Source organism: Carassius carassius, chromosome 21, assembly GCF_963082965.1.
Source record: "Carassius carassius chromosome 21, fCarCar2.1, whole genome shotgun sequence".
Taxonomy (NCBI): Eukaryota; Metazoa; Chordata; class Actinopteri; order Cypriniformes; family Cyprinidae; genus Carassius; species Carassius carassius.
Window position 1 is genome coordinate 7,973,017 of NC_081775.1, and position 21,670 is coordinate 7,994,686.

The 21,670-nt window shown below is 41.8% G+C and overlaps 1 long non-coding RNA gene across 1 annotated transcript; it reads left to right on the forward strand.

Moving 5' to 3' along the window:
* Window positions 1-1,446: 1,446 nt before the first annotated feature.
* On the forward strand, window positions 1,447-20,314 carry LOC132097090 (uncharacterized). The gene is made up of 2 exons (XR_009422657.1): window positions 1,447-1,564; window positions 19,191-20,314. It is a non-coding gene; the product is annotated as an uncharacterized LOC132097090 (long non-coding RNA).
* The last annotated feature ends 1,356 nt before the right edge of the window (window positions 20,315-21,670 follow it).

Genomic DNA, 21,670 nt, shown 5'->3' on the forward strand with positions numbered 1-21,670 from the left:
GATGACGCTGTTTGCCGGCACAGCATCGTGATGTCTATCAGCCATCGGTGATGGACGATGGCATCGTCTATCGGCCCAACCCTAATCAGGATGACATAATTAAACAATTGTACACCATTTTGAATAAATTTTTTTATATTTTGTTAGCTAAACAAATGCACAGCTTCCACCAAGAAAAAAAAGCAAGCGAACCAGGTCATGTGACAAGAACTGACTCAATCAGCTTCCTTCGGGGTGAAATTCCCCGTTGTTTTTGAAAAACGGGGTGCACAAAAACACTGCAGGGTTCGTTTTACTTTTCTTCGAAAATAAATCTTGTAAGAGTTACAGCAAGGGTTTTTCGGTGGTGGAAATCCATTACTGAAATGTCCTTTTTGTAACAGAGATCACAGCTGATGGATGCCTATCAATGACAGACACCTCAGGAGCGCAGCTGCCCGAGCGCTGTGTTAACCCTCTAAGCACCAAAGTCGCAAAATTGCGACAAGACGTCATCCTTAATAAAATAGACTGTAGTTCCTTATATGGTGTAATATCTCATTTGTATTCCCTTCCACTAGAAGGCAGACATGTAGTACTTTGATTCTAGACCAACATTATGCATTGTTTCTGTTCAAAGTGTTCAAGGAATGCAAAGAAGTCACAGTTATCACACTCCGGATGCGTCACATTCTTAAACTTGTTTATTTGTTATCAGTTTATTTTTATTTCAAATAGCAAAACAAACACAAGGAAAACCATCTCCATGGATTTTTGCAGATAACCGATAGTTCTGCAAATCAACTATCGGTGCCAATTAATCAGCAAAACCGATGAATCGGTTATAACAATGTGCATGATACAATACTCATCAAATAATAAAGAACTCATTTCACGTCCCTTGACTCTGATTAAAAAGTAATCGCGGCCAACAAAATAACTTGTGCTTGGTTTAACTTTTAGCCACTCATAGCACTCGTGGTTGCAATCTTTGAAATGGTGCATAAAAACTTTGGTGGCCTTCAGTTTAGGTGTAGGTCTTACTTTCTCAGTTGTAGGTCTTCCTTTCTCAGTTATTCTCTTTTGTCTGCAAAAGAGCACCTTAAAAAAAGCATTTTAGTAGATTGGCAACAAGATCTGTAGGCTGTATTTTCTTTTCATTGAATTTCACTTTCGTGCCTTGGAACTCCCTGACTAAAAGGGCAGTCTAATGCTGGGGTAGCACTGGGCACGTCTCTAGACCCAGAGGGTGTGCTGTCATTGAACGTCAAAATTTGATTGGCTGATGATTCTGTCACTAATGCTCATAACAAACAGATGTGACCTCTTTCATCAAAAGGGTAGCACAATCTAGTGCTGGCCATAGACTTTTTTTAATGTAAGATATTCCAGGTCAACCTCAACTAAACTAATCACAAGCAATTTGTGGAGCAATACACAAATCAAAATGATACCTAAATAATCAATAAAAAATTGTTCACACAATTTTGTTTTTTATAGGGCCAGCAGAGAAGGCCCTGCTCACCCTGACGGCCCGCCACTGCTGTCAGACGACATCTCCAAGATGCTATACACTGCAGGACCAGTAAGTACAATCTTGAACATACATAACTGTTTCATAAGTTTGTGTTGGTATGTTTTTTTTATGTTTTTGAAAGTCTTTTATGGCAACCACAGTTTAATGTTTGAAATGAATAAAATTTACTACACTTTAAAAGACCTTTATTTTGTATTTGAATATATTTAGAGAAGTAATTTATTCCTGTGATGGTAAAGCTGTATTTTCAGCATCGTTACTCCAGTCTTCAGTGTCACGTGATCCTTCAGAAATCATTCTGATTTGCTTCTGAAGAAACATTTTGATAATTGATAAGACATTGATAATAATTAAAAATGTTTATTGAGCAGCAAATCAAAATGTCTGTCTGTCTGTGGTTCCCTCGTGCTTTAAAAAAATCTACCGTTGTGCCCATTCCAAAGAGAAACAAAATCACATGCTTAAATGACTGGAGGCCCGTTGCTCTCACACTCATCTTCCGCAAGTGTTTTGAGAAACTCGTCAGAGACTACATCTGCTCTGTGCTGCCTGCCTTATTGGACCCGCTACATTTTGCATATCACAGCAACCGTTCTCCAGACGATGCTATTGCTTTCACCCTATACACTACTCTCTCCCACCTGGAAATTAAGAACACCTATGTGAGAATGCTGTTTGTGGACTACAGCTCAGCATTTAACACCATAGTGTCTGTACAGCCACACACAGCTCCAACGTCATCGTCAAATTCACTGATGACACAACGGTGATAGGCCTGATCACCAACAACGATGAGACGGCCTACAGAGAGGAGGTGAGCACCCTGACTAAATGGTGTCAGGAGAACCACCTCTCCCTCAACATCGAAAAGACCAAGGAGCTGGTGGTGGATTTCAGGAGACAGAGCAGGTAAGCAGCTTCAAGTTCCTCTGCATTAGCATCAATGAGGATCTCACCTTGTCTACACACACTGACGCAGAGCTGAAGAAGGCACACCAGCACCTCTTCTTCCTGAGATGGCTGAGGAAGTTTGGAATGAGCCCCAGCATCCTCAGAACATTCTACACATGCACCATAGAGAGCATCCTGACGGGCTGCATCACTGCCTGGTTTGGAAACAGCACCGCTGACAACCGTAAAGCTCTGAAAAGGGTCGTGTGAACTGCCAGCCACATTATTGGAGGTGAGCCGGCCTCCCTCCAGGACATCTACGACAGGCGGTGCATAAGGAAAGCCCGGAGGATCATCAGTGACTCCAGCCACCCGTCCCACAGACTGCTCTCTCTGCTGCCCTCAGGAAGACGTCTCCTCAGCATCTGATCCCGCACTAGCCGACTGAGGGATAGCTTTTACCATCAGGCTATCAGACTAATGAACAGTCAGAACTAATACACCCTACAGCACCCTACAGCATACTCCCACACACTGCACTTTAACTCCCAACAGTTCAACCATAGACTATATAAAAACATGGACGTAGTGTCCGTGACGTCACCCGTAGTCTTCTGAAGTGTGGAGACTCCTGAAGGGCGGGCCATCGCCATCTTGGCAGCGCGTCACCGCGCGACTCTGCCGGACAATCAAAAATGGGCAAAAAGGCGGGAGCTAGTTGCTGAAGCCACACCCACCTAGCACGACGGCAGTGTCAGCAGCGGTAATCCACCTGTCACTCAAGTGGCTACGCCCTTAATTATGCAGAACTTTAAGTCTTAATATAATTTAAACAGATGAGTTATAAAAAAATTCACCCCCCTCACAGTTGTCATGAAGGGCAAAATTAGCTATTTAGACCAAAATCATTTTTTGAACCAGGCTGTAAACATGTTTTTTCCTGCTGTAAAGTTGGGCATTTTAACATGGGGAGTCTATGGAACTGACTCCCTTTTGCAGCCAGCCTCAAGCGGCCATTTGATGAATTGCAGTTTTAGTCACTTCCTTATTGGCCTCACGAGAGAGAGCGGGAGGTTGGCGCTCGAGTTCAACACTGGACTGTACATACACACTCCATTTAATACAATACCCTACCCGTTTCCGCTGGATACCATCCAATGCACATCCATGACATTTCTGTATCCAGTTCACGTACACTCTGTTGCACCTTAGCATATTTTTATGCTTATATATGTTTACATAATGTGGAATGTGTACATTCTGTGTATAGTGTATAATGTGTAGTAGGGCTGTAGCTATCGAATATTTTTGTAATCGAGTATTCTACCAAAAATACCATCGATTAATTGAGTAATCGGATAAAATGTGTTTTTGATTAATTAAAGTGCAATATTAATTATGCAAGAGAAAATAAGACTCCTGGGTCTCTTAAAATTAACAACTAAGTTTCCTTTTTTAGAATTGTTTTTTTTTTCTTTTTTAAATGCATAGAATGCAATGCATACATCAAAAATAAATATTTAATTATTACCCATTGTTTCTCTGTCTGTACTTGTACTGTGAACAATGACAATAAAGTTGAATTAAGTGCATTTAAGTGCCATTCAGTTTAATTTATCTTTTAATTTTATTGAAAATTAACTTAACTTTTTGGTAAACAAATGGGATTTACTATTAAAAATAAAACATGGAAGAAATGTTGTGTGATTAAAAAAATAATAATTTTGGATTTATTTTTAGTGGTAGGCTACAGTATGTACAGTCGTGGCCAAAAGTTTTGAGAATTACATAAATAGATTTTAGATACTTTTAGATATTTGTTTCAGTGATGTACTGAAATATAATTACAAGCACTTCATACGTTTCAAAGGCTTTTATCGACAATTACATGACATTTATGCAAAGAGTCAGTATTTGCAGTGTTGGCCCTTCTTTTTCAGGACCTCTGCAATTCGACTGGGCATGCTCTCAATCAACTTCTGGGCCAAATCCTGACTGATAGCAACCCATTCTTTCATAATCACTTCTTGGAGTTTGTCAGAATTAGTGGGTTTTTGTTTGTCCACCCGCCTCTTGAGGATTGACCACAAGTTCTCAATGGGATTAAGATCTGTGGAGTTTCCAGGCCATGGACCCACAATTTCAACATTCTGGTCCCCGAGCCACTTAGTTATCACTTTTGCCTTATGGCACGGTGCTCCATCGTGCTGGAAAATGCATTGTTCTTCACCAAACTGTTGTTGGATTGTTGGAAGAAGTTGCTGTTGGAGGGTGTTTTGGTACCATTCTTTATTCATGGCTGTGTTTTTGGGCAGAATTGTGAGTGAGCCCACTCCCTTGGATGAGAAGCAACCAGAGGTGGGTAGTAACGAGTTACATTTACCTCGTTACATTTACTTGAGTAATTTTTTGGGGTAACTAATACTTTTCGGAGTATATTTAAAGATGGGTACTTTATACTCTTACTTGAGTAAATTTTTGGGGAAAAATCTCTACTTTTACTCCGTTACTGTGGGCGACGCTCCTCTCGTTACTTTATCTTAATGCAATAATTGTTATAAATGCTTCAGTTTATTCCAAACGCGCCGTCTACTTTTCTCTGGGCAATGAGCGATGCCCATTCGCGAATGATTCATTCTTTTGAGTCAATTCTGTTCAAAGGCTTGATCAAACCAATTGGCAAACGAGTGAATTGGTTCATGAATCAATTTGAATGAGTCGTTCAGTTCCCTGCCGCACGCGCTGAGCGTCTGAAGTGGTTCACTCGGAGTCGTAACGTTTAAGAACATCAGCAGCGTTGAAAACGTGGCTGGAACTGCACTGAATTGAAATCTGCAAAAAGCTATTATTTGCTAGCGATGGAGATCCTTATTAGATGAACACCGCGTGTGCTGTCTACTGTTTAACAGGTAATAACTTGGGCTACATTCGATTACAGTACACGATACCACTGTGACATTAGTTTGTTGTACGTGTGTGGCTTATAACAGAGGGGAGTCAAGTTGAATGCAGCTTCCAAAAGACAAAAAATAGCCGATTAAGATTTTATTAATTTTAATACAATCACACCGGCATGAGTACGTTCAGCAAGTCATATCATCATCAGCTGCTAAATTCAGATCTGTGATTGCTTGCTGGCACTTAGCCAGAGATAGATGCGTTTATACAGCGCTGCGCATTATAACCAATCACACATGATTCTTTTGAGCTTATTAAAACATTGGCCAATCAGAGGCATTCAAATGAGTCATCGCTAAAATACCGGTGCTTCCTTCACTCGCTCACTGACTGAATACCTCTTTCTGGCGAATTCTCTCTACAGAAACAACAAAGTGCAGATGTGTGTACGAATCTTTAATTAAGATATTAATTTCACAGTGTTAACAGTTTCAGTGATTTTAATGGGAGTTTCTGAGAGTGATTGAAATCTAGACTGTCAGTGAAAATTATCTTTAATAATGTAAATGTTATTTGCTCTCTTTCTGAACAATGAAAGATTAGTTGCAATATTTATATCACATTAACTTTCAATGTTAAATTCACATTTAATATAAAGTCAGTCGTATTAAAAATATGTTATGGCATGACACCTATATCTGTTACTTAAGTAAACAGACAGGGTTTTATAATGAATTACATAAATTGGAGTAAAGGCTGATGAAATATATACATTTATACACGCACACATACATTACATATATTTTATCTATATATCTAAATAAAAATAGGCTCTGTAATATATTTGACCCAAAGTAACTAGTAACTAACTACTTGAGTAGATTTTTTATCCGATACTTTTTACTCTTACTCAAGTAACTATTCAAGACTAGTACTTTTACTTTTACTTGAGTAAATATTTCTAGAAGTACTTTTACTTTTACTTGAGTACAGTTTTTGGGTACTCTACCCACCTCTGGAAGCAACCCCACACATGAATGGTGTCAGGATCCTTTACTGTTGGCATGACACAGGACTGATGGTAGCGCTCACCTTTTCTTCTCCGGACAAGCCTTTTTCCAAATGCCCCAAACAATCGGAAAGGGGCTTCATCGGAGACCTTGCCCCAGTCCTCAGCAGTCCATTCACTATACTTTCTGCAGAGGATCAATCTGTCCCTGATGTTTCTTTTTGAGAGAAGTGGCTTCTTTGCTGCCCTTCTTGACACCAGGCCATCTTCCAAAAGTCTTCGCCTCACTGTGCGCACTGTGCGTGATCAGCCTGACATAATGATCTCCAGCCTTGTGCTCGTCAACATTCTCACCTGAGTTAACAAGACGATTACTGAAATGGTCTCAGCAGTTCCTTTAATGACAGCAATGCAGTGGAAAGGTTTTTTTGGGATTAAGTTCATTTTCATCGCAAAGAAGGACTATGCAATTCATCTCATCACTCATAACATTCTGGAGTATATGCAAATTGCTATTATAAAAACTTAAGCAGCAACTTTTCCAATTTCCAATATTTATGTAATTCTCAAAACCTTTGGCCACGACTGTACATTCTGCTGAACAATAGTCTTCAACCAGACTTTTATTTTGACGGGTTGATGTACCTTTACAGTTCTGTGTATGTGATGTGACGTTAGTTTTACTCAATTCAAATGGTCAAATGCTCATGAAGTGACTGTCAGAGCAGTTCTGGAGATGTTGTTCATGTGTTCACGTCCTTATTTAGTGAGACAGCAGACGCTAAAATCACCGGAGCGCCACGCGCGCTTCCGTGTGGTTAATGAATGAAGACGCGCTTCTGCTCCATTCATAAACACAGACACGCAGAACATGCAGGATTCATATTTAAACAGACTGTTCCGGCTTAATATTTACAGATATTAGTCCATATCGTGATTGGATGTAAGTGCAATGACCTATTTTTGATTAATTCATTCAAAATTTGGCAAATTCCGTGCCATTCCGCGTCAAACTGTAAATTCCGTTTTTATGACTGGATTCCGCGATTCCCTCCGCGTTTTCTGCATCGCTGTACTCATCGGGCCCTAGTTGTGGTATGCCAGCTCTATCTTGCAATGGACACTCGCCTACGACGTTCTCTTTAAATATGCCCCCTTGCTGACTCCTTGCAGTATGTGATTTCGGACGCAGCGCTTGTGTCTCCTTCCACTTTCCAGGTGACGTAAACGTGTTGTCACATAAAAAAAAAAATAATTGCGAAATAACCTGACGTGAGATTTAAAGTAAATTAAAAGAGTCTTCGAAGCAGAGGAATTTGCCTCGATAATTTTTTGTTAGATACAAATTAAATTGTCATCTTTAATAGGGACTATTGAAAAGACATTTAGAAGTTTATTTTAAAATGCAAAGTTGAAACGAACTTTGTCATGTTAAGATCGACACACACTTGGGATCTTCATGCTCACTTGGGCCAAATAAAGGAAATGTGGGTAAGACGGCAAAGATGGCAAGTGTGGGTATTTGGACCGTACAACAGTTTAAGAAACAACAAATGCTGTGCAAATTATAACAGGAATAATGTTTGATAAAAGGGACAAACTATCACAGACCAACCTGCCTCTGCAGCTTTCTGTCTTCTCCATTTCTGAAGGAATACCTCTCCACAAACACGACTGGGGTGACTGCTTCCTTTATGTCTTTTCAGCTAAAAAATAAAGGGAAAGAAAATAAAACAGAATTATATACAGAATGTTAATAGTGATCTGTGAGCAAAATATTTAAGATATAAACTAATATGAATGAACTGCAAGATGGGAATTATTATTTTTTTTTATTTACATTAAAAAAGGTATTACAAGCATGGTACAGTAAATGTGATTACTGTGAAATATGTCATATAAAAGCACATTAAAACACTACCATTACAGTGGTACAACTATAGTTATTTTGGTGATTATTGTGCTATTACTATACCATAGTAAAACTACAGTTACTGTGGTAAAAAAAACATGGTAAATGTCTTGTTTACTGGGTTTTACCTACTATTGTAGGTGTCATGGTTACCATGATTTTACTACAAATACAACTTACATCTTTGAACCTGAAATTAATATAAAACGTAACCCAGGTCTATGGCACGTCACGTGACAGATAGAGTTTAATCACCCCAGTAAGCAGCTGTGTTCATTTAGTTAAACACAATGAAACTCAAAGACAGCCTCGGATGACCGATATAATACAGAGAGTAAACATAAGGCGCTCATTTGGTTAATAAAGAAGACAGAATACATTTTATAACAGGCATTAAAAGAGCATATTTACTACTACTCACCATAGACTGTATAACTCACCCGACCTGCGGCTCTTGTAAACTGATGGGGTGGTGTTGGCGCAGTTGATAAGACACACGTCTTTGGTGTGAGAGACCCGGGTTCGAATCCACTGTGTGACACCAATGTGTCCCTGAGCAAGACACTTAACCCCTAGTTGCTCCAGAGGCGTGCGACCTCTGACATATATAGCAATTGTAAGTCGCTTTGGATAAAAGCGTCAGCTAAATGAATAAATGTCAATGTAATAAATGTAAGTATCGCAATGTGTGCTGAATGATATCAAAGCATATGGGTAGCATTATTCAATTTGGGATGTAATATTCAAAATGACAATGCAATAGGTAAAATGACAATGCATTTCTGTAATTACATTTACATTTTCCAATACATTTGTGCAACGCTTGGAGCAAAATGAAATGAAAAATTAAATTACATAATTTTAATTTGCCATTTCATACACCAGTTTTAATATGTAAAATGAATACTAATTGTTCCGCTTTATAAGTTGCAAAATTAAAATAAAAATGTATTACAGAAATGATAAGATATGTATAACATGTTCAAGCAAAAACTGTGGCAAAATGATCATTTAAATGCTATTTTTCTTAAATGCATTAACACTCAAAATCAAGACACTTATGATTGCACTTTCATTCAGTGTCCCGCAATGAATGTAGCAAAATTCAATGTGCACATTGAAAATGCATTCCGAGCCGATCACGTTTCCGCCCCCTCCCGCCATGTCAATCACTGCGTGAACAAGGCGGGGCTTGAGACTCAAATCTCAAGAAGAGGATTCAAGTGAGAGAACATGGACAAGACAGTTGGCCCGTGTACGTTTTGATCATTTCGGTTTATGGCTTCAATATTTCATTCGCACTTGTGGGAGGAGCTGAAACGCTGCTTTCATCTGATTGGTCGAATCGCTCCAGCTTCTGCTCTGTCTTTTCATTCTTTCAGGCAGAATAAGAGTCAGTGCAAGTGAAGCACTGTAATGTCTGAAACCACCACTCACTGTCAATTAGCATAATATTTGAATCAGATGTAGCTGGGCACATAATTCGTGCTGCTGAGACCTGCAAATTATTTCTAGGTTGTAGTATTGTATGAATATAGTCCCACTGATAAATACAGTGCAAGTAGTTCTCTCTCTTTGGATAAAAGTGAAGTGGAAATAAAAATCAATAATAGACTGAACAGTGTCTGTAACATTTACCACTCTCATATTTTAAGTCATAAGGCACTAGGTATGTGTGTGTGACATTAATAAATAATTGTAAAAATTAATATAGTAACATTTATAAATAAAAATAGTAAAATTAGCTCTATGCTGCTCATTGCTCCTGTAGCCTACCCCAGAGCGCCCTCTCGCGGCTGTAGACGGTAATGTTTTTTCTTGGTTCTGAATAAATGCGACTTACTAGTCCAGTGCGACTTAAATATGTTTTTTTCCTCGTCATGACGTATTTTTGAACTGATGCAACTTATACCGAAAAATACGGGTAACATTATTATTATTATTTATTATGAGAGTAATTGACACAGACTAGAACTTTAATGTTTCACCAAATTCAGCTTAGATCTTCAGACTCGTCTGACTCGTGTTGCTGTATAACTGGCCAGACTTACCTTCCCAAGAAATCCTATTTTATTTTATTTCATAAATTTAACTATATTTATTTCCACTTCACTGTTATCCAAGGAGACAGAACTATTTGCACTGTTTTTATCAGTGGGACAATATTTATACAATACAGTATACAACCTAGAAATTATTTAACGGGGTCTCTTGCAAGTCGCAGCAGCACGAATTATGTGCCCAGCTACATCTGATTCAAATATTATGCTAATTAACAGTGAGTGGTGGTTTCAGACATTACAGTGCTTCACTTGCACTGACTCTTATTCTGCCTGAAAGAATGAAAAGACCGAGCTGAAGCTGGAGCGATTCGACCAATCAGATGAAAGCAGCGTTTCATCTCCGCCCACAAGTGCGAATGAAATATTGAAGCTCGAAATAAACCGAAATGATCAAAACGTACACGGGCCAACTGTCTTGTCCATGTTCTCTCACTTGAATCCTCTTCTTGAGATTTGTGTCTCTTGACCTTCTGCAAGCCCCGCCTTGTTCACGCAGTGATTGACGTGTCGGGAGGGGGCGGAGACGTGATCGGCTCGGAATGCATTTTCAATGTGCACATTGAATTTTGCTACATTCATTGCGGGACACTGAATGAAAATGCATTCGTAAGTGTCTTGACTTTGAGTGTTAATGCATTTAAGAAAAATAGCATTTAAATGATCATTTTGCCACAGTTTTTGCTTGAACATGTTAGACATATCTAATCATTTCAGTAATACATTTTAATTTTGCAACTTATAAAGCGTTAAAATAAGTATTAATTTTACATATTAAAACTGGTGTATGAAATGGCAAATGAAAATTATGTAATTTAATTTTCATTTTCATTTTGCACCAAACGTTGCACAAATGTATTGGAAAATGTAAATACAGAAATGCATTGTCATTTTACATATTGCATTGTCATTTTGCATATTACATTCCAAGTTGAATAATGCTACCCATATGCTTCCATAGAATGAGACTTCTTGAACGTGATTTCATAGCGATAAACATCTCATTTCAGTGACGCTAGAGGCGCTTGACCACGCTTCAGTTTTTGACGCTTTGGGAGTGAGAATGGTTTGATGCACAGCGCGTGATGTGCGTGGTGGGAGTGGCGGCGCTTTATATTAATTATGTATTATTATGATCTAGGACTTTTTCGGTTATTATTTCGAAGCTGTGTTGATTTGCTGTTTATTGATATTTTTAAAACTATAACGCTACATCTATCAACATTTATTTAGATGTTATCATTGTATTCATTCATTTCTTTATTTTAATGATATTATTTCGGTCTTATTACCGGTGAAATATTACTGTAAGCCAGAACACGGGCCTAGCGGGGCTCATTCTAAGCCCATTAGCCACAATCCAACGCGGACATTCATATCACAGAATCTGACAGCGATCAGCGGCTCATCAGCGACAGCATTTTTAAGCAGCCTTTGCAATAACCTTAATAAAAACTTTAACTTTAGAGTCTAAAGTAAAAAAAAAAAAAAGATCTGTAGGCCGCTAGTTTATTTGTTTTTTTATTTTTTTAATTTTTTTTTTGGTTCTTTTTATTTAAACTATATTGTTTCTAAATGTGAAAATGTGTTACAGTTATGTGTCAAGGACTTGATATTGAATTCTGTAATTTAAAAAAAAATCTAGGCCTATGAAAAAAAAATCAATAAAAAAGTAAAAAAGAACCATTGCGCATTTTACAGCAACAAAAGTTTGAATATGTGTTTTTGTCACCAGCAATACAGTATGTTGCTCAGTTTTGTTACAGTAAGTTAAGCTCCGATTTTTTTAAAAAGTTTCAGTGAGTTTCTTCTGTTGTCCTGTGGAAAAAAAAATAAAAAAAAATAAATTAATCAGAAAATATCCTGCTGATGCACGAAAGATGCCTCCAATTGAAATGCATTAGTTTAAAAAACGTGCTGCAATCACGAAAATAACGAAATAAATGTGTCCCTGCCACGAATAAATAGATTAAATTACATGACCAAATCACGAACTGTCGTGAGACTGGGTTGCCGTGTGTGGACCACGGAAGATGAGTGTCATCAATGATGGAGTAACAGAATCAAAGTGAATTAGTATGATGGCAGGACAATGCAATAGTTACAATAACAGTCAGGTTGGTCATGGTATTTGGTGTTGGAAAATAAATACTTCAAATGTTGTGTTTCCAGATGAGATAGGTCTGTACTCCATCACTGAAACGAGTATCCGTGTGTGGACCACGGAAGATGAGTGTCATTGACTTGCGTTAGAGTTATCCGTGATCTCAGCACAGACTCACTTCGTGCTCCTATCACAGATTTTAGTTCTGACTATAGCCAAAATGTGTGTAAAACGCCATCAAACTGGATTTTATGATGACAGGACGAGAAACAATGTCAAGTTAATTACATGCCATTGCAACAGAGTCGACGAAAAGCTTTTTTAGTTCCTAAACAAGCCAGCAACATTACAACATTCAGTGAGTGAGGTCAGGTTGTTGAGATCCGTGGTGCCATCACGGGACTTTGGTTAGGCTAACTGAAACAAACTGAATTTTCATGATGACACGACAATGCAATAACTACAATAACTGTCTGGTTAACGTCATTGTAATGATAAAAACCTTCGTTATCGTCGGGAAGAAGGAGGCGGGAACCGGCGGACAATCAAATGAAACGTCTCAGGTTACGAATGTAACCATGGTTCCCTGAGAGGGAACGAGACACTGCGTCCTCTGAGGGGACACTATGGGGAACACCTCGTCGTGACCCGTGTCTGAAGCATACTTTGAAAAATGCCAACGTGTTGGCCGGCGACAGCCTCTGACGTCACTACCAGCGCGACTATAAATACGCGCCCGTAGGACCCGTCAATATCTTCTTCGTGAAGCTTGCGTCCAAAGCATGGCAGGGAGCTAGAGGACGCAGTGTCTCGTTCCCTCTCAGGGAACCATGGTTACATTCGTAACCTGAGACGTTCCCTTTCAAGGGAACTTCGAACTGCGTCCTCTGAGGGGACACTATGGGGAACAGTATACCCACGCCGCCATGCTGAGGGGAGTGCAGACCAGAATCATGGCAAACACTAAGTACCAACTCTACCGCTTTTCTCTTCACCGGGAGTCGCCCCTGGGACGGTCTGACGGCTGCCTTATGACATTATCCCTTACGGCCAAAGGCCTAAGCTACATACCCAACTTATCCTGTAGGGCCCTGGCCCGGGGTAGAGCTAAAGGCATGGAATCACAGAGATTCCTTTAAAGGGATACGGCTAAAAGCCTGGCACTTTCCTCTACCAAGTCTTTGCCTGTCACACAGGGGGCTACTGCTAGCTTTCGCAAAAACCTGCCGAAAGGGCTGTCCCCACAGCACTCTAGTAGCGGCGCCCTGTTCTAGATAGGTATCCGAGGATACCTAGGTGGAGTGGTGCCCAAGATGAACGGGGCTTAAACCAACTCAAGAAAGGGCACGAAGCAGCAGCGCGAAGCCCTTACCATCTAGGGATTTTAGAAAGAACGCAGAGACTAGCGTGCGAACTTACCACAATGTGGATTTTAGAAAGTGCGCAAAGACTCCCGTGCACACTTACCATAACATGGATTTAAAATACTGTTCTAAGGAGGGGTTCTCGTGGGACTCTGTCAGAGCAGCTCGTAGAAGAATGGCCCGGGAGCAGAGCAATTGGAGGCCTCAGCCCCTGCCCCAGCAGGATGCCTGCTCTCACAGAGCGTCTCAAACAGTATGTGGTACTGGAACGCTCTGAAGAACCGGGAATCAGTCTCCCAAGAGAGGAAGACTCCGAGCTCCGAGCAGCATGCTCATAAGTGACCCTTTCAGAAAAGGGGAGCGCTGCTGAACTACCCGAGAATTGCCCACACAGCCCCCCCAAGTTCAGGGGGCTTGGGGTGTACAATAAGTACACACCGGTTGGATGAAGCCCAAGGAACACCGGGGCGAATCATCCCGAGAAAGGGAACGAACCGGAGCGCGTAACCCTTACCATACAGGATTTTAGAAAGTGCGCAGAGTCTTGCGTGCACACTTACCACTTTACGTGGATTTCAGAAAGTGCGCAGAGTCTTGCGTGCACACTTACCACTTTACGTGGATTTCAGACAGTGCGCAAAGCGTTAACGTGCACACTGACCACCATGTGGATTTGAGAAAGTACACAGGCAAGTGTGTGTACTGAAAGGTTACCTGACAACCACAGTATGTCGGAGCTCACATTCAGAGAGGCCTGTGAAGCCTGCTACCTGATAACCACAAAATGTGGGAGTTCACCTACAGAGAGGCCTAGAGAGGCCTACTATCTGTTACCAGATAACCACCTCAGTGGAAACTGAAAGCAATATGGAACTCGACTCCAGGGAGGCCTGGTGAGGCCTACTACCTGACAACCACAAATCGCGGGAGCTCGCTTTTTAGGAAACGCACAGTATGTGGGAGCTAAATCTCCAGGGAGGCCTGGTGAGGCCTACTACCTGGCAACCACAGTATGTGGGAGCTCACCATCAGGGAGGCCTGATGAAGCCTACCACCTGACAACCACAATATGTGGGAGTCCACCCAGCCCCTCATGTTAAGGGAAGCGATGCTTGAGGTGTATAACAAATACACACTGGTTGGATGAAGCCCAAGGAACACCGGGGCGAATCATTCCAAGAAAGGGAACGAAGCGGAGCGCGTAACCCTTACCATACAGGATTTTAGAAAGTGCGCAGAGTCTTGCGTGCACACTTACCACTTTACGTGGATTTCAGAAAGTGGGCGCCGCTACTAGAGTCTTGCGTGCACACTTACCACTTTACGTGGATTTCAGACAGTGCACAAAGCGTTAACGTGCACACTGACCACCATGTGGATTTGAGAAAGTACACAGGCAAGCGTGTGTACTGAAAGGTTACCTGACAACCACAGTATGTGGGAGCTCACATTCAGAGAGGCCTGTGAAGCCTGCTACCTGATAACCACAATATGTGGGAGTTCACCTACAGAGAGGCCTAGAGAGGCCTACTATCTGTTACCAGATAACCACCTCAGTGGAAACTGAAAGCAATATGGAACTCAACTCCAGGGAGGCCTGGTGAGGCCTACTACCTGACAACCACAAATCGCGGGAGCTCGTTTTTTAGGAAACGCACAGTATGTGGGAGCTAAATCTCCAGGGAGGCCTGGTGAGGCCTACTACCTGGCAACCACAGTATGTGGGAGCTCGTCTTCAGAGAGACCTGATGAAGCCTACTATCTGAAAACCACAATGTGCTATTTAGTGGAACGCACAATGTGTGGGAGCTAAATCTCCAGGGAGGCCTGGTGAGGCCTACTACCTGGCAACCACAGTATGTGGGAGCTCGTCTTCAGAGAGACCTGATGAAGCCTACTATCTGAAAACCACAATGTGCTATTCCGTAGAAACGCATAGTATGTGGGAGCTAAATCTCCAGGGAGGCCTGGTGAGGCCTACTACCTGGCAACCACAGTATGTGGGAGCTCGTCTTCAGAGAGACCTGGTGAAGCCTACTATCTGAAAAAGCCACAATATGCTATTCCGTGGAAACGCATAGTATGTGGGAGCTAAATCTCCAGGGAGGCCTGGTGAGGCCTACTACCTGGCAACCACAGTATGTGGGAGCTCGTCTTCAGAGAGACCTGGTGAAGCCTACTATCTGAAAAAGCCACAACATGCTATTCCGTGGAAACGCATAGTATGTGGGAGCTAAATCTCCAGGGAGGCCTGGTGAGGCCTACTACCTGGCGACCACCGAACGTGGGAGCTCACCTTCAGAGAGACCTGGTGAAGCCTACTATCTGAAAACCACAATATGCTATTTAGTGGAGACGCACCGTATGTGGGAGCCAAATCTCCAGGGAGGCCTGGTGAGGCCTACTACCTGGCAACCACAGTATGTGGGAGCTCACCATCAGGGAGGCCTGATGAAGCCTACCACCTGATAACCACAATATGTGGGAGTCCACCCAGCCCCTCATGTTAAGGGAAGCGATGCTTGAGGTGTATAACAAATACACACTGGTTGAATGAAGCCCATGGAACCCAGGGCTAATCATCACAAGAAAGGGAACGAAGCGAAGCGCGTAACCCCTACCATAGGATTTTAAAAAGTGCGCAAAATCATACGTGCACACTTACCACTTTATGTGGATTTCAGAAAGTGCGCAGAGTCTTGCGTGCACACTTACCACTTTACGTGGATTTCAGACAGTGCGCAAAGCGTTAACGTGCACACTGACCACTATGTGGCTTTGAGAAAGTACACAGGCAAGCGTGTGTACAGAGAGGTTCCCAAGCATCGCAGAGGCGCTGGATCGCACGGGAGCGGTGAGCTCCAACCCTCTTTTCTAGGCGAGGGGAGCATCACCTGAGGCAGTAAATACAGAGCTTCTTGCCGTAACCACCACCTCCCCGGATGCGCCAGGCAGCCCCTCAGGGTGACCTGGCCGGACATCTATGGAATTCCCTGCAGTGCTGTGCCAATTCTTTGGCCACCTAGCTACTGTAAAGGAAACTCACAGAGATTGTTAGTAGACATATAACCACCAGCAACATAACGTCCATAAACAGGTAGAGCAAGGGTTACCTACTCACCCACCCTCCTGTACTGGAGTCCCGCTGCGGGGCGCCCCCTTCTGGTCCGGACCGTCAGTAAGGCGGTTGCTATGAACATAGAACCAACCAAAACATCATAGGTCCAGAAAGGAGACTGTTATGTGAGAGACCGTCCACCTAACCTCGATCAGGTGGAAAGCTGGTGGCTACAGGGGAATTAGGCAGGGGAGGACAAAAAACAGAGGTTAAAAACATCCGGAGCTACTAGGTCATCCTACCGCTCTGACCCGGGCGAGGACGCTGCCTCGTCCGAATCACGTCCCTCAGACCCTGCTTACCGCTCCGTGACCCGCGGTTCCTCTTGCCCCTGCCCTTAGGCGGGGGAGGAGCGCGAGCCGCAACACTAGCCTTCTGCGCCCTTCTACGACCCTCAGATCGAGATGGGCCAGGACCCCTGAGTTGCTCGGGCTCGGACCTGGACCTTCGTGGAATGAAGGATTTAAAGGCCGCTGAGCGCGCCCTTGCCTCCCTGAACTTCCCGACCACCATCTCGACGGAGGTACCAAAAAGCTCAGAAGACGAGACCGGAGCATCGAGAAGAAACCCCCTTTCTTCCTTCCCGATGTCAGCCAGGTTCACCCACAGATGTCTCTCCGTCACCACCATGGCCGCCATAGACCTGCCCATGGCGGAGGCGGCCTGCTGGGTAGCTCGGAGAGAGAGGTCTGTGGTGCGGCGCAGCTCGGCTACCTGGTCAGGTGAAAGGCCCTCACCTGTATCCAGGTCCTTCAGCAGGTCAGCCTGGTAGGCCTGGAGCACCGCCATCGTGTGCAGTGAAGCCACAGCCTGACCGGCTGCCGCGTATGACCTGCCATTTAAGCGGGATGTATCTTGGAGGGGCTTAGATGGCAAAGCGGGAGATTTAAGAGAGGATGTTTGCCCCACAGAGAGATAGCATCGCTCAGCGAGGCGACCTCGTGGCGCCACCTTGCTGGCACGCTTCCATGGCAAATCTAATTTTGCCGTGGCGCGATCCATAACCTCTAACAGCTCCTCATACGTGGGACAGGAGGATTGAGAAGGCTCAGCCTCAGCTTCTTCACCACTCTCAGACATCTCCTGCTCTTCCTGGGTAGAACCCAGCAGAGCACTAACTTCAGTGTCAGAATGGGTTAATGATACCACATCTGCCTCCCGAAGTTCGCTCTCGTTCGCCGCCGGAGAGTGTGAAAAGGAAGGTCCCTCCCTACACCCCTCAGCGAGATCCATTTGTGATCCCCACGAGCTCATTCTCCTCCGTGCCTCGGCAACGGCGGGACCTGAGCCGCGGGATCCAGATGGCTGTCCCTCTTTCCTCGAAAAGAGAGACAAACGAGAGTGGAGCTTTCTCAGAGAGAAACGCTCGCAGTGCACGCAGACCGCCCCCTCAAGGACATCGCGCGCGTGCTCTTCGCCCAAACAAGAGACGCAAAGAGTGTGCGTGTCATCGGGTGTCAGATAACGCTGACACGGATGCACACACTGTCTAAACGCCTTGCTAGTGGAAGCCATGATGAAAACAGTAATAGATCGCTCTTACCGTTTTGGTCGTTTCTCAGATGCACGCTTCAAACAAAACAGTCAACTGAAGACGAAGAAGATATTGACGGGTCCTACGGGCACGTATTTATAGTCGCGCTGGTAGTGACGTCAGAGGCTGTCGCCGGCCAACACGTTGGCGTTTTTCAAAGTATGCTTCAGACACGGGTCACGACGAGGTGTTCCCCATAGTGTCCCCTCAGAGGACGCAGTTCGAAGTTCCCTTGAAAGGGAACTTTAATTATTCAAAATAAACACAAAACAGCGCACCAGCCCCTCACGGACGACTGGTGCGCACAAAATAAAACCAAAACACAACTAAAAGTCCAGGCCTGGTCCTCTCTCGTCCTTCACTGTCGTCGCTCCAGTTTTATATCCTTCCATCTCCTACGTGGGACTCGAGACCGGCGGTGGGCCGCAGGTGCCACTGATTTGCCCAATCACTGCCGGCCTCACTCATGTTCCCACGTCCCTCGGCCCCGCCCCACTCGCCACAGTCATTATGGCATTTGATTTTGGAAAAGAAACAAATACTTCAAATGTTGCGTTTCCAAATGAGAGAGCACGTCCGTTGAGCGAGTTCTGTACTCCGTCATTGAAACGGGTATCCGTGTGTGGACCACGGAAGGTCAGTGTCATTGACTTGCGTTGGAGATATATCCGTGGCCACGTCACAGAATTTGGGGCAATTCCATGATGGTTTCACGGGTTTCACGGGATTTTGAGTTAAGGGCCCGTGGACATTTCACGGAATTCTGTGAGACCAGGTTCCTCAGGATGGCCATTCCAAGGTTTCTAGAGATTACACCAGCTCCAGACTGAATCCAAACACCCAAACTTACTTGTGAAGACTTCAGATGATGCCAACGCTCACAAAGACTACAGACGACGGCGACTATAAATGAACACACAAAACATTGGACACACAAAACAAATATTTTCCTTATTTTGCCTATGAGTAAATTTGATGATTTTCAACCTGCTTTATTGCAACATCTCTTATATCTGTAAATGAACCGTATTTACTCTCTCTGAGTTATATGGACCTACATGTCCCCTTTTATTTGTAAGCAGCACTCTGCAGGATGATGCAAAATTAAATGAGGTTTTGAGAAAATGACACAATGCAGTATCTAAATGAAAACATGCTGTTTTGCATCAGTTTTGCTGGCAAAAAAAACGGTATCTTGGAAAAAGAATAAACATTGTTCTTTTACAAATGTTACCAACATTGTAACAATGCAAAATGGATTGAATATTTTTTAACTTACCCTTTAAAAATGTTGAAAGACAATGTTAATGTTAACTGAACACAAAACTTGTTTAGTAAGATTTTATCAGAAAATATTTTAGAATTTTTATCATGCAATTTAAAACATTTTAATTGCTTAATTATTGTTTGCCTGGTTTTATTTTGTGTTTATGTAACTGTTTTTAAAAAGTTTTTGGCATAAAGTTAGCCTGCGATGCTGACAGCACTGAACACATGACTTTTTATTATGAACTAGTAGATGGTCTTCCCAGTGAGTCTGTCACTTCTGGCTTTTTAAACTGTAACCTTGAAACATGCATTTTCTGTAAACCTACTTTGAAATAAGTAAAGTGCTATACTCATACAACATTTAACCATGCAAGTACTGTAGTAATGGTTATTTTTGTAGTTACTATGGTTTTACTGCAACAGTCATAGTTAAACCATGGTGATTGAAGTAAAACTATGGTTGATTTTGTTTTTACAATGGTTTTACTGCAAAAGCTGTAGTAAAATCATGGTTCATTTTCAAAAGACTACAAATAATCCCGAATTATCCACTTTTGATCAAAGCATGGTAAATGTTAATGTATTTGTACATGTAATATGAAATAAATGAAAATATTAATAAAGTTGCATCGGTTCTTGTGAGTGGTGTGTATTGTTTTATTATAAACCAGCGGCGGTAGCCGACTGCAGTCAAGCCAGCCACGCTTTGAAAATACACGGTCAAGCCAGCCGCACTTTTTTTTCGCTTGCGCGTGTAATCATGCACTTACGGTACGGGTGCTGAGAGCAGTCAAACTGCATGAAAAGAAGCTGTCGTACACAGGTTTCCTTTTATACTTTTGATTATTTTAAATAATTTGAAAATTTTCGTACAGAGAACTGGCCTTAAATGAAAAGATCACTACTTAATTTTTGTATATAAACGTTTGTATTGTACATTAATTATTAGAAATCGTTTATTAATGATTATAAATGATAAGATTAATGATTTTCATTCATTGTTTTCTTATTTAATGTTTAAGTGTGTGTATATATATATATATATATATATATATATATATATATATATATATATATATATATATATATATATATATATATATATATATATATATGTATATTTGTGTTTAACAAAATAAAATTCATCCTAGCAATTGCACTGTCCCAGTTTCCTACATACATAAGTGTTCCTTTATATGTTAGCTAATTCTTTCAAATCATATGTATTCAGAGTGACCCTGACTTTCACTGTATTCATTTTCAAGGCATTTTACTGTATAGTTTTTGAAAAAACTAAAAGCAAACTCACCCAATACAGCAAACTCAATTGTTGCACTTGCACTTTTTCCCATTTTCCAACATTCATAAAAAGGGTTCCTGTATAGGTTTGCTCAGGCTTCCAAGTCATATGTATTCAGAGTGACCCTGACTATCACTGTATTAATTTTCAATGCCTTTTACTGTATAGTTCTTGAGAAAACAAAAAGCAAAATCACCCAAAACATCAATCTCAGTTGTTGCACCTGCACTTATTCCCATTTTCCAACATTCTTAAAAAATGTTCCTTTATAGGTTTGCTCATTATTTTGAGTCATATGTATTCGGAGTGACCCTGACTATCTCTGTATTAATTCTCAAGGCATTTTACTGTATAGTTTTTGAAAAAACCAAAAGCAAACTCACCCAAAACATTAAACTCAATTGTTGCACTTACACCTTTTCCCATTTTCCATCATTCATTAAAAACGTTCCTTTTTAGGTTTGCTCATTATTTTGAGTCATATGTATTCGGAGTGACCCTGACTATCTCTGTATTAATTCTCAAGGCATTTTACTGTATAGTTTTTGAAAAAACCAAAAGCAAACTCACCCAAAACATTAAACTCAATTGTTGCACTTGAACCTTTTCCCATTTTCCATCATTCATAAAAAACGTTCCTTTATAGGTTTGCTCAATTTTTTAAGTCATATGTATTTTGTGTGACCCTGATTATC